Genomic DNA, 11,813 nt, shown 5'->3' on the forward strand with positions numbered 1-11,813 from the left:
CAAGGTCAATCTAGATGGTGCAACTTTCAATGGAAATTATGTGGGTATTGGTTGTGTAGCACGGGACACCGGTGGTGATTTTATTCAGGCCTTGGAAGTTTCTGTTCAAGGAAATCATGAAGCACATGTTGTTGAGCCATGACAATATGAGAAGCTCTAAGATGCTCAACCTTATGTTCGAGTTATTACTAATCCTAGTTATAGTGATAACTCTACTTTCAGTTTAATTATTCAGGACTGTTACGAGATATGAGTCTTGAGTTTATTAGCAGGTCTGCTAATGGTGTGGCTCATAATTTAGCAAGAGCGGTCACTAGTTTGACAGACCAAGTGGTTTGGTCTACTCATCCACCCTTATGTATTTATCTATTAAGGCTTGAAGGTCAATAAAATGGTCTTTCAATTTATCGCAAAAAAAAAAAAAAAAAAAATTCTATATGTAAATATTTTTGGGTATAAAGATAAAAGATAATATGAAAAGTACTTTTAATATTAATCTAAGGCTCCATTTGTTTCCGGAAAATAACTTATTTTTGGAACATCTTGAAAACATTCATTGAAAAAATTTTCCAAATGACCTATTTTCCGTTGTTTGGTTGTAATTTAAAAATTAGTTAAAAATATTAAAACTTTTAGCTCATAAGATCATAAAAATAAAACTAATAATATAAATTTCGTATTTTAAAAATTTTATTGTTAAATATAAGAATAATGCAGAAAAAAATGGTAAATTATGAAAGTCGTCGTTGCCTGTGGTGGTGTTCGACGGTAGCCAGTGGTGGTGGTAGTGGATACCAATAATTAATAAATTAATAAAATATGAATTTATAAGGTTGTAATAAGTTTGTCAAATTTCGAAAAATGTTTTACGCTCTTAAAAATGAGAAGTCATTTTCTTGAAAATGACTTAATTTTTCTTTGACCAGGAAAATATTTTCCGTTGACTTATTTTTCTGAACGCCCCAAACAACTGAGAAATGTGGAAAATATTTTCCTGCAAGTTATTTTACGGAAACATATAAAGCCTAAGAGAAAAATTTTTTTTCTTCGCAAGAAACGAAAAATGAGAGCTTTTTAATTTTAACACCGACTATAATGACCGAAATAATTAAAAATATTAAAAAGAATCGCCAATCAAAATTAAAAAATGCAAATTAATTGGTTATAACTTAGCAGCATGATGTAACAAATTAATTTACTTACATGTATAAATAAACTAAAATTAATTTTTTTTGCACATTCGGTGTGATATTAAATCACTCATTTTTCTGTGTGAAATTATCCTTGCATTATATTTTATATACACAATCCAAATGATATGCATTAATTTTATTGTTAATTATAATAAAAAAATCATAATACTATAAAGATAGTTTTTTATACTAATGAAATTAAATTCTAACATCTTCTTATTATTAGGTTTTAGGCATACAAAATTTTCATTTTTAGTCCTTATCGAAAAGTATTATAAATTTTCATTTTTAGGCATACAAAATTTTCATTCTAATATGATATAATGTTGATTGTTTCTCATTTGGAACTTGGACTCGAGAGTTGCATGAAAGATTTCTGGTTAATGCTTCTTATTCCAAAGATTGTTTTTAATTTTCATTTTTCTATGTTAAGATAGAACGAGATGAATAAAGGGAAGGGACAAGTGATATACAACCTAGAAAATAAGAAAGTACATGCGCGTTCTTTATCATTATTAACTCACAAAACTCAATGCACTCATTGAAACAATACATTTAATGCTTGTAAAGAGGAAGAATGAAAGCCTCAAAAAATTGAGAAGGGCAATTACGATAATTTAAATGGAAACGCAGAATTTGATCCGGATCAAAATGATCCATTTAGCATTACTCTTTCAATTTTTCACTCCCTTTCAACACTAGTGAATGAAATGATTAAAACAATCGTATTAATAATGTCATTGCTGATATTGAGATTAAAAAGTAACAATTCAAAACTTTTTCCAAGGACTCTGACGTGTAATAAATTTACACATCTAATTTTGACTTGGGTGGGTCTATTCCCACTCTTCCAATTTATCCCTCTTGTAATTCCACTCAAAGGGATGAAAGTAACAATATACACTTGGCTTAAAATAAAAAGAAACTCAGTCGTTTACTGTTGATACGACACCTTAATCCGAAGCTACGAGAAAATAAAAATCTCTGCAAATATAATGTCTCTTTTTAGTTTTGATTAGTTGTAGAGGACTAAATTAACTGGGCTTTTGAAAACGAGTCATATATGTGGATTTTAGCTTCTCATATTACCTCTTATTGGGTTTGTCCAAGCCTCCTATTTCCGTCACTCCAACATTTGTGGCTCCCCAAATCCTTTGGACATTAGACTTTGTACTACGCTGCAATCATTAAATTCGTCGAGTCGAATCAAATCATACAAGAAAAGTTGAGTTGGGTATTAGACGTTTCGAATTTTGAAAAATTAAATGTGAAAGCCAAAATGTTCATTTATCTCCTCCAGAAATCTTTGGAAAAAAACAAATTGCTTAATTAACTAACACTACTAATTAATACTTATAAGAGAAGCTCAAGAGTTGAAGCCCCATAAAACGCATATATAAGCATGTAAAACAACAGTTCTCCAATTGACTAACAAATATTTAGGGTTTAGAGAACAGCCAAGAAATAATGGATGAAAGTATTGTCGACCTGAAGCAAAAGTCTGTTTGTTACTATAATGACAGTGATAGTGATACACAAGTAGATTTTCTTCGTAAAAGTTTAGAAAAAAAGATGAATATTGGCCCCAAGAAAAAGCTTCTTGTACTTTCTCCAGGAGTCTTGTACTACAGGGGCAGGGTATCCAACAAATACGGGCCTAAATGTGAATATTGCAAGTTTATTCTTTTTTTTCAATTGATTATGTTAATTTTAACATATTTAGTGCTTATTAATTCCTTCTCTTCGCTTCTCTTCTCTTCTCTTCAGTTTACAAGAGACCCCATTGTGAAGATTTCCTGAAATTTTGTTTTGAAAGATTTGAAGTTGGAATTTGGTCGACTGTGATAGAGTTAGTGGATTTACCTTCACACCCTCCCTAATATATTGTGTTTTGATCTCTTTTAAATAACTGGTTTTGCTTCATTTCTTGAAAATTAAACAGAAAGAACTTGAATAATGCCCTGGAGTTTGTCATGTAAGTTCGAAAAGCAAACTTCTTTTGCTTGGGTATGTGCTATCTGCCACTGATATATATTATATGAAATGCTATGCCAAAAAAATATATATTAACCACCTAAATATATGATTGGATTGAGCTTTTCTTGATTTGCAGGACCAAAAGTACTGCACTGATTCTGGATTCAAGACTTCAAATGACAGGCACAAACCAATCTTTTTTAAAGAAATGGAAAATTTGTGGGATAAGTATTCAGGAAAATATTCATCATCAAATACTTTATTAATAGATGATGAGCCTTACAAGTCACTTCTAAATCCACCTAACTCAGCTATATTCATCCCTGAGTACAATTCAAAACAGGCTAATGATAATGTTTTGGGTAAGAGATAATGGTTAATTTTGTTAAAAAAAAAAAAAAAAAACGTATTTCCTGCATATTTTTTCTTGTACTAATAGTTAAAGTTACTTCTCTGTGAATATATAGGTCCTAATGGCAAGCTGCGGTTGTTCTTGGATGGCATAACAGAGGCTGATGATGTGCCATATTATGTGAAGGAGAATCCTCTTGATGAACAAATTATAGAGATGTGGATATTGAAAATAGATCCATTAAGCCATTAGTTTCTTATTCAAAATCAAGCAAAATATTTAGCTAAAATTTTTCTCTATCTTCTCATCTTCTGGGACATAAAAATTGACGGAAAAGAGAAGCAGAAAGCTTAGAGAAAGCAACAGGAAAAGTGACTTTTTTTTTGAATTTGAATCGGGTAGTAACAACTGGTCCGGTTCACCGGTTTTTGCCCGGTTTTCACTTTTTTTTACCGGTTCTTATCCGGTTTTTTAACTTCCGGTTTAAATGTTCAACTCGGGCCAGATCACAGTTTGATTTTTTATTAAACCGATTGAACAGGATGGTCCGATTGAATCTGTTGAACCGACTGTTTGGTTCGATTTTCAAAACTGGAAATTAATGTTTAAGAAACTGAAAAAAAAAAAAAGAACTAAATATTTCTATTTTTGGGCACTTTTTGGAGTTTTAAGAATTTGTGTGTAATCATATATTCCTTGGCTAAGTAATACTGCTATTGTAGCCAAAATGATTATAGTTATCAATTCAGTTTGAGACCACTTTATTATATAAAAGCAGAATTAAGTACATAAAAAGTAGCATTACAAACAAATTATATGGCAACGTGTAATATAAATAAACTTGCCACTTATCTTTATTTTAATCTAAATAAAAATTTATGTTTTAATAATATATAAATAAAAAATTAAAAAAGTATAAAAATAAGTATATAACAAGCATAGTCAACATATATCGCACGTTATAAAAATGTTATAAAAAATACTAGTATATATAAAAGTACGAATAAGAAATACTGAATTTCTAAAATGCCCTGGTTAAGTTTGTAGATTAACAAAAATATTATTGAAGAATTTAATTTTATTGGTTGGAAAATAAAAATAATTTAATTTTGACTGGCTGTGTTAATTTCATATTTGAACCTAAATTTTATGAGGGAGTTTAATCTAATTCTAAATAGAAAATTGATATATAGCATGGTTCTGAAAATCGGATCAGACCCGCCGGTCGGACCGGTTTAATTGAAACCGAACCCTAGTCCGATCCGGGTTGAATACCTAAAATGGGGAGTCAACAAACCGGATAAGAACAGGTAAAAATTGGGTAAAAACCGTCGAATCGGACCGCTCATGACTACGGTTCAACTCAAAGGCAACAACTGAATTAATTTCTTGGAGTTTTCTGACCCAGGCAACCATCCGTGCATTACAATTGTTGAAATTACCAAAAACTAGTTAATTAAACCCATTTATAGTTGCTTAAATAAAAGATTGTGCTTAATTTTTAAACTCGATTTTCCTATTTGCCCAGGGACAAGGATAGGAATCCCGATCGCTACTGCTAGTCGGAGAGAGAGCGAGAAAGAGAGGCTAGATGGGCACCTTGGCAGCGAAGAAGTCATTCAAAGAGTCGAAGTAGAGCAGAGATCGCAAGAGGCAAGGCCACAGCAGCAACAGTTCTAAAAGGTCGGGGATGGACAGAGCCCAAGAAAAAGAAAGAAAGGAATGAAAAAAACAAGTCGTATGCTTGCTGAGGCTTTATTGGAATAAAGTTATCTTTATTGGACTTATGTGTCTATTATCCACTACTAGACTAGCTACCATTATGGCTAGGGAATGGGTTATAGAATTCATTGTGGCATTAAGATATTCATTTGTTGTTTAATGAAATATTAATTTTGATAGTGGTGAATAATTAAATAGATTTAGTATGCTTTGTGGCATTAAGATCAAATAATTAAATAATTACGTTTGTTACATCGTTTTGTTCTTTCATTTTATTGTTAAATGGGTTGTATCAGCATTAATAATGGAAAAAAAATTCAGTAACAATGTTTGTAAAACATAAATTAATAAAATAAAAAATTATTAATTTCATAATTTATAGTGTTTTTAAAAATTATTTAATATTTATAAATTCCTTTTAAAAAATTATTTAGTATTATACATTCTACATTCTTAATGATTTTTAAAATATATGTAAAATATTATAAAAAAAATTCAATTGAACCGCATTGAATCCAGTTGAACCCTCCGGTTCAGTGAACCCCCGGCTGAAACATCTTGTAATTTTGCTTTCAAAATATTTTTGATTTATATTAAATAAAAATCTTATTTTCAAAGTTATGGGCCTCTATATAGGGATTGAAGTTAATTTAATTAGGCTTACAATTCAGACCCAGATTCATAACGGTATTGTTGCGTATCAGCAATTTGAGAATTTTATAATAATAATAATAATAATTAGTTTTTATAACACTGGGCTCTAAAAATAAATTGAATGCTAGCATTAAAAAAAAAAAGATAATAATAAAAAATAAATTCTTACTTATAACCTTCTCATTGTATGTTCTCGAGGATTCAAGGGATTCAACAACATCTGTCAGAGAATCGAATGAGAGATGGATAACTAACTAATACTGCTTGAACTATGGGTAGTGGCAAGTATTATTCATACCTCAATCATTTATTCTATTCGTGTTTCTTTAGTCAATTAATTGAGATGAAACTTATACTTGGTATTATTTACTTATTTTTTCCTGGATTAATGATTGCTCATTTACTCAATTTTTCTAGATAGGACAATGAGTCAAACCTGCATTTATTGTTATGCAATTATTTTGATCAATATTACCTCTAGTTACTGCAATTTTTGAATTTGTGTTATTGGTGCCTAGTGATGCAATTTTCATGCTTGTCGTATTTATCGCGCTGCCTTGATGATGGGAATATGTTTGGATGGAATGTAGTATGAGTGTGGAACTTTCATTCTGTGTTTTAAATAATAAAGAGAAAAGAGAAGAGATGTAGAATATGATGATGGAACTACATGAATTGATGGTACCTTGACCGTATGGGAGATCGGCTCCTCGGTTGATATTTGGGGATAAGCTCCTCGGTTCGTAATAAAGGATGGACTCATCATGCCCCGATAGAGGGATGAGCTCCTTTATTGTGAAATATGATTAACAGAGAAAAAGAAACTATTATAATGTGTGATCCGTCTTAGTGAAATATAAGATAGTATAATGTTTCAAAACTCTACTTTTGAATGTATCTTCAATAAATATAATTTCATGCTTTAAGGTTTATATCAGCTTCTTTCCATTTATGTTTTTATTAAATTGTATTGCAATACTAGGTGACTTTGTGTGACTGAAGTGTGTGACATTTTAAAATTTTAACAAAATCATTTGTGTGATTGTGTGTAGTATTTATAATGCTTATTACTATTCACTGAGTTGAGGCTCTCACCCTTGCGTCATTTTTTTTTTTCCAGATCATTAGATCTATCTATCATTTGCTTTGGATCCCTCTGGAGCAATTTCACCCCTTGTCTTAGAAGGATTCCTGTGTATATAAATAATAGACTAATTCCGCAATTACTATAAACTTTGAACTTGTTTAGTAAACTATGAATTTATATTTTATATGTTCTAGATCAAATGTTAGACCTTACATAATATTGGGCCTAGAAGTGATAACAGATAGAGTCTTAGTATAGGCTTTGGATGCTTTATGCTTTCCTAAGTCTTAATGCTGGTCCGGCCCATGGAGACGGATCGTGACACCTACCTTCACCAATTGACCGGTCTAATTTTCAAAACATTGATATATAGTATAGATTATAGATATTTTTTATTCAATTTAGAAATCTTAAAATAAAATACGATAATAATTAAAGTTAACTATTTACTAAAATTTATTTTATTTTTAATTATTGTAATGTTATATAATAAGACTATACATGAATTTCAAATTGATCTTTCAAAATGTCAATTATTAGAATTTGTACTTATAACTTAGAAGGATTATTAACAAATGAGGTCGAGTTACAGCATGCACAAAAGTCAAGATGATGATAATGATTTGATTACAAAATAAAAAATAATTCATCAAAAAATTTAATAGCAAATGCAATTTGCTTTTTTTTTTTTTTTTTAAAGAACTGCAATTTTCTTTTGATCTTAAGATAGAAGTAGTGTTCTCCATTTAAACTTCTTATTTCTTTGGATGGAAAAAAGCAAAAAAAAAAAAAAAAAAAAAAAAAAAAAATCCAGATGTAAACAAATGTATGAACAAAAGTCAAGAGCCATATATATATATATATATATATATATATATATATATATATATATATATATATATAGATTAAAATGAACTTAAAGTCTTAATTATTTGAGATTAACATGTTTGAAAAATTAAGAAGTAATTAAACTTGCACAGGTAACAATGATATCATGTTTTAGGTACATTGGTTTTTGTTTTAAGTACAGAGATTACATGGCTACAGGCTTTAAAAGATGTTCCATTTTCTCTTTACATTTTTGATATCAAATCAAACTGTAATATTTGAGATTGTAGTTCGTTGGTTTATTACCCGATTCTCATCGGTTCTCTTTGGTTCTTACCGACTTTTTAGCTCCCGTCTTTATTAATCAATCTGGATCAGATACAGTCCGATTTCTGATTAAACCTGTCGAATCGACCAGTCCGCTCCGATTCTCAGAATTATGATATATAGCAATTTAGATCTAAGTTATCTGTATGCTTCCACCTTAGTGATAAATGCAAAAGCGTGAAAATGGTGTCAATAAGAATGAAAAAAAAAGTTTTTTTTAATTATTTGATTAAACAACAAACAGTCCACTAATTACATAACATAATTATTATTTTTGGGTCGTACAATTGCTAGTTGTTATTTAGTCTTTAGTCATAAGTATTTGCTTAAAATCCAAAATATATCAATTGAAAATATTTGTTACTTGATTTGTGAGATTTCTGGATATTTTTATTTGAACAAAAATATACCGTCGCTTTTCTATTACAAGATATACATCATCTATCACTCCGTCGTCGATATTGTAGCACGTTATAGTCACAGTTCACCATTGTAGCTATTACTCTCTTGGAGAAATTGCAGTATATTAGAGTCACAGATTTCTTTTATCATCCCAATATAGCAGCACCCAAATTTGGATCCCTCGATGCCATGCCGGAAGTGCTTAAAATTATGATAAATTATTCTGTTTTGGAAACTATATCCAAAGTTATGTTGTTCTCAAAAATTATGAACATATCATACTACTAAATCTTCATTAATATTTTATATATACATAAAAAAATACCCACCCCCAATTAAATAATAAGGGTCTATTGAAAGTGAAAAATTCTTAACAAAAATCATATTCTCTTTTAAGAAACCAAAATTATTCCCCAAATCTATATTTTTCCAGACAAATCCTCCAAATTCTAGACAAACGTGCCAAAAGTTTCCTTTAATTGTCATTCTTGAAATAAAGCAGCATTTAGATTGAATTAAAGAATATGCCTCAAAAAGATACTTAAAGAAAAGACTGATATCTCCTTCACAAATGCGCAATATAAGCTCTATAGATATGACTAAATATTTGCCCTTCACCTCTTTCAAAAAAAAAAAATATTTGCCCTTCACAAAACCTACCCTCTTTCCATAAAGAAAATTCAAAATCTCAGGAAAAGAAATTTTGCAGTCATCGAGAATTCCTTCTAGTAATTCCCTTAACTTTTCAAAAACTATATTGTTATACTCTCAAAAATTGAGGAGTGTGTAAATTGTGAATTAATCCATCAATGGGGTAATTTATGATTATATATACTAGATTCAAGACAATTATACGAAGCCAAGGATTACGAATCCTACATTATCTGTTAATTTGAATTTACTTAGAAGTCTAATATCATTATTTTAATATTATTTATTATTGTATGTAAACAGTATTCTCCCCCTAGTTTTTTGGTCATTTATGTCTAGAAAAAGGTTCTGAGTAAGTGTATTTTCTCACCATTTTTATTGCATTTTTATTATTTTATGTGTACCATTTATGTTAGAAAAAAAGACAACTCCTATGCGAGGAACGAGGAGTTGGATTGTTAGCCGAGGGATATTTAAGAGGCTTTTGATGGGTGTGACCTTTTCTCGCCCTTTTCTATATATAGGGGTCATTTTGCTTTCGTTTGCCTTCACAACTTCATTTTCTATCTTCAGAGCTTCTCTCTCTAAATTGCTTTTGTCGGAGCCTCTCTCTCTAAAGTTTTCTTCAAAGTAAGTTTCTTTTTTCTGTCTTTCTTTTTGCTTGCTTGTCGGGGGGACTATGGGTTCATCTAATGATGAGGAGATGCCTACTCTAGCTGAGCTTTCTGAGGACGAGATCATTGAAGCCAACGAGGTCGAGGAAGGCGAAGCAAGGGATAGGGCGAAGAACATCAGAATATCTGCTGTTTCTTCGGACATTAGTGAGGGCGAGCTCCTTGCTATTTATATAAAGTATGACCTCGATCTAGATTACAAACTGACTTGCCCTGGGCCAGATGTGCGAGCCAATGCCCCTTTGGATGATGAAGAGTCTATGATACTGTACGAAGAGCATCTTCGCTTTGGTGTTCGTTTTCCTCTCTCTGAGCCTTTAAGGTCATTTTTCAACGAGCATGGGATCACTATCAATCAATTACATCCCAACGACTTGAGGCTACTATGTGGGATTGCCGAGCTAGCGTGCAGAGATGGCACTATGTTAACGGCTCGAGGTATGGATAGACTTTACCGAGTGCAACATCGGCCGACTAAGGATCATTGCTTCCTCCAAGCTAGGAAAGATTGCAACCTATTTTATAAATCTTTAAAGATATTGTCATTAAAGAATTGGAAGCATAAGCTTTTCATTATTCACCGAGTTAGAGAGTTCGGTGTTCCTACCCGGTGGTCTGGCGAACTTGCAAAGCACCACCCTTCTTCGCCTACTTCGGATGATTTGAAGTGTGTAGAGTTGATAAAGTCTAGAGGATTGAGAACGATGAATTTGAAGCAAATTATTGTCGAGGGCTATCAAGTTCGCCCTTATAGTGGACCCATAGGCCCCAGTCTTTCGTTTCTGGTATATACTGCTTCTGATTGTTTTAAGTATCGCCCTTGTACTAACATTCTTTAATTTAACTTTTTTTCTTTTTCTTTGATGCAGATATGGCCCCGAAGAAATCAAAGAACTCCAAGCTGGTCGAAGTCACTGAGGTAATGAAAAAGAAAAAAGCTATTGCGGAGAGTTCGAGAAGAGAGGTGCCTTCAATGGTATCGACAATCCTCCAACTGGTGTTGACCGAACTACCGGGGCTGCCTAATCTGAGTGCCTCCCTCAAGCCCATCGACCTAGCCACTTAGGAAAAGACAAAGGGAGATTCCTATTCCTACGCCCCTCCAGTGCCCCCCCCCCCCCCCATGTTCCTTCAAGGCCCCTGGACATCTGTAGCTACTTTATGCATAAGTATGGGGTGAGCTGCAGTCTTCAAGAAGATGGACCTAGCCGAGAAATGTCTCAGAATTGTCTCTTCCCAGCCAATGCTCATTACTACGAGCATCTAGACGATGTGGCAATTAGGGACTTGTTAAACCAGTGATTTTTTTAGGCCATTAATGCTAACAACATGCAGTTCACTTGGACAACAAGTTAAAATCATGTTATACTGAGATGAAAGTCAAGAAGAATCAAATGGAGGATGCCTTGAAGGATGCTGAGGTTGCCATGAGGGAACGGGAGGCTCAGCATAAGTCTTAGATTGTAGCTCAAGATGTGACATAGAAAAATTAAGAGAGGAGAACTGGGAGTTGGTTAACAAAGATAAGGACCTGGAGAGCAAGGTCAGTGATCTCGAGAACAAGGCAAAGGAGATGGAGAAAGAGCTGCAAAGGTATAGGGATCAGGAAGGAGTTGAAGAGGATAACTTAGCAAGAACGTGCTTAAGTTTGAGGGTGAACATTCTGTTGGAGCTAAGGGCAAGGCAGCTTGAGGTAGATCAGATCTGGGTGGATGACATTTATCCTGACGAGGCTGATGAAGAGGATGAAGGTGGCAAGGAGGCCTGGGGTGACGATGTACCACATGATTCAAATAGGGAAAGTTTTTCTCCTCGGCTAGAAGGGGATGCAGATGTCCATGCCATCTCCTCTGAGGGGTGAAATGATGATGTAGCCTAGTTTTGTATGTTCGTTGTACTTAACTTGTCATAGGAACTTTCGCCTCAACCTATGTAACATTTTTTGA

At 32.5% G+C, this 11,813-nt stretch overlaps 1 pseudogene; it reads left to right on the forward strand.

The window, feature by feature from the left end:
* Positions 1–2,660: 2,660 nt before the first annotated feature.
* LOC149498214 (uncharacterized) lies at positions 2,661–3,774 on the forward strand (annotated as a pseudogene).
* Positions 3,775–11,813: the final 8,039 nt, after the last annotated feature.

Source organism: Jatropha curcas, chromosome 2 (assembly GCF_041381405.1).
Source record: "Jatropha curcas cultivar XTBG-Jc1 chromosome 2, XTBG_Jcur_1.0, whole genome shotgun sequence".
In the NCBI taxonomy this organism is placed as follows: domain Eukaryota; kingdom Viridiplantae; phylum Streptophyta; class Magnoliopsida; order Malpighiales; family Euphorbiaceae; genus Jatropha; species Jatropha curcas.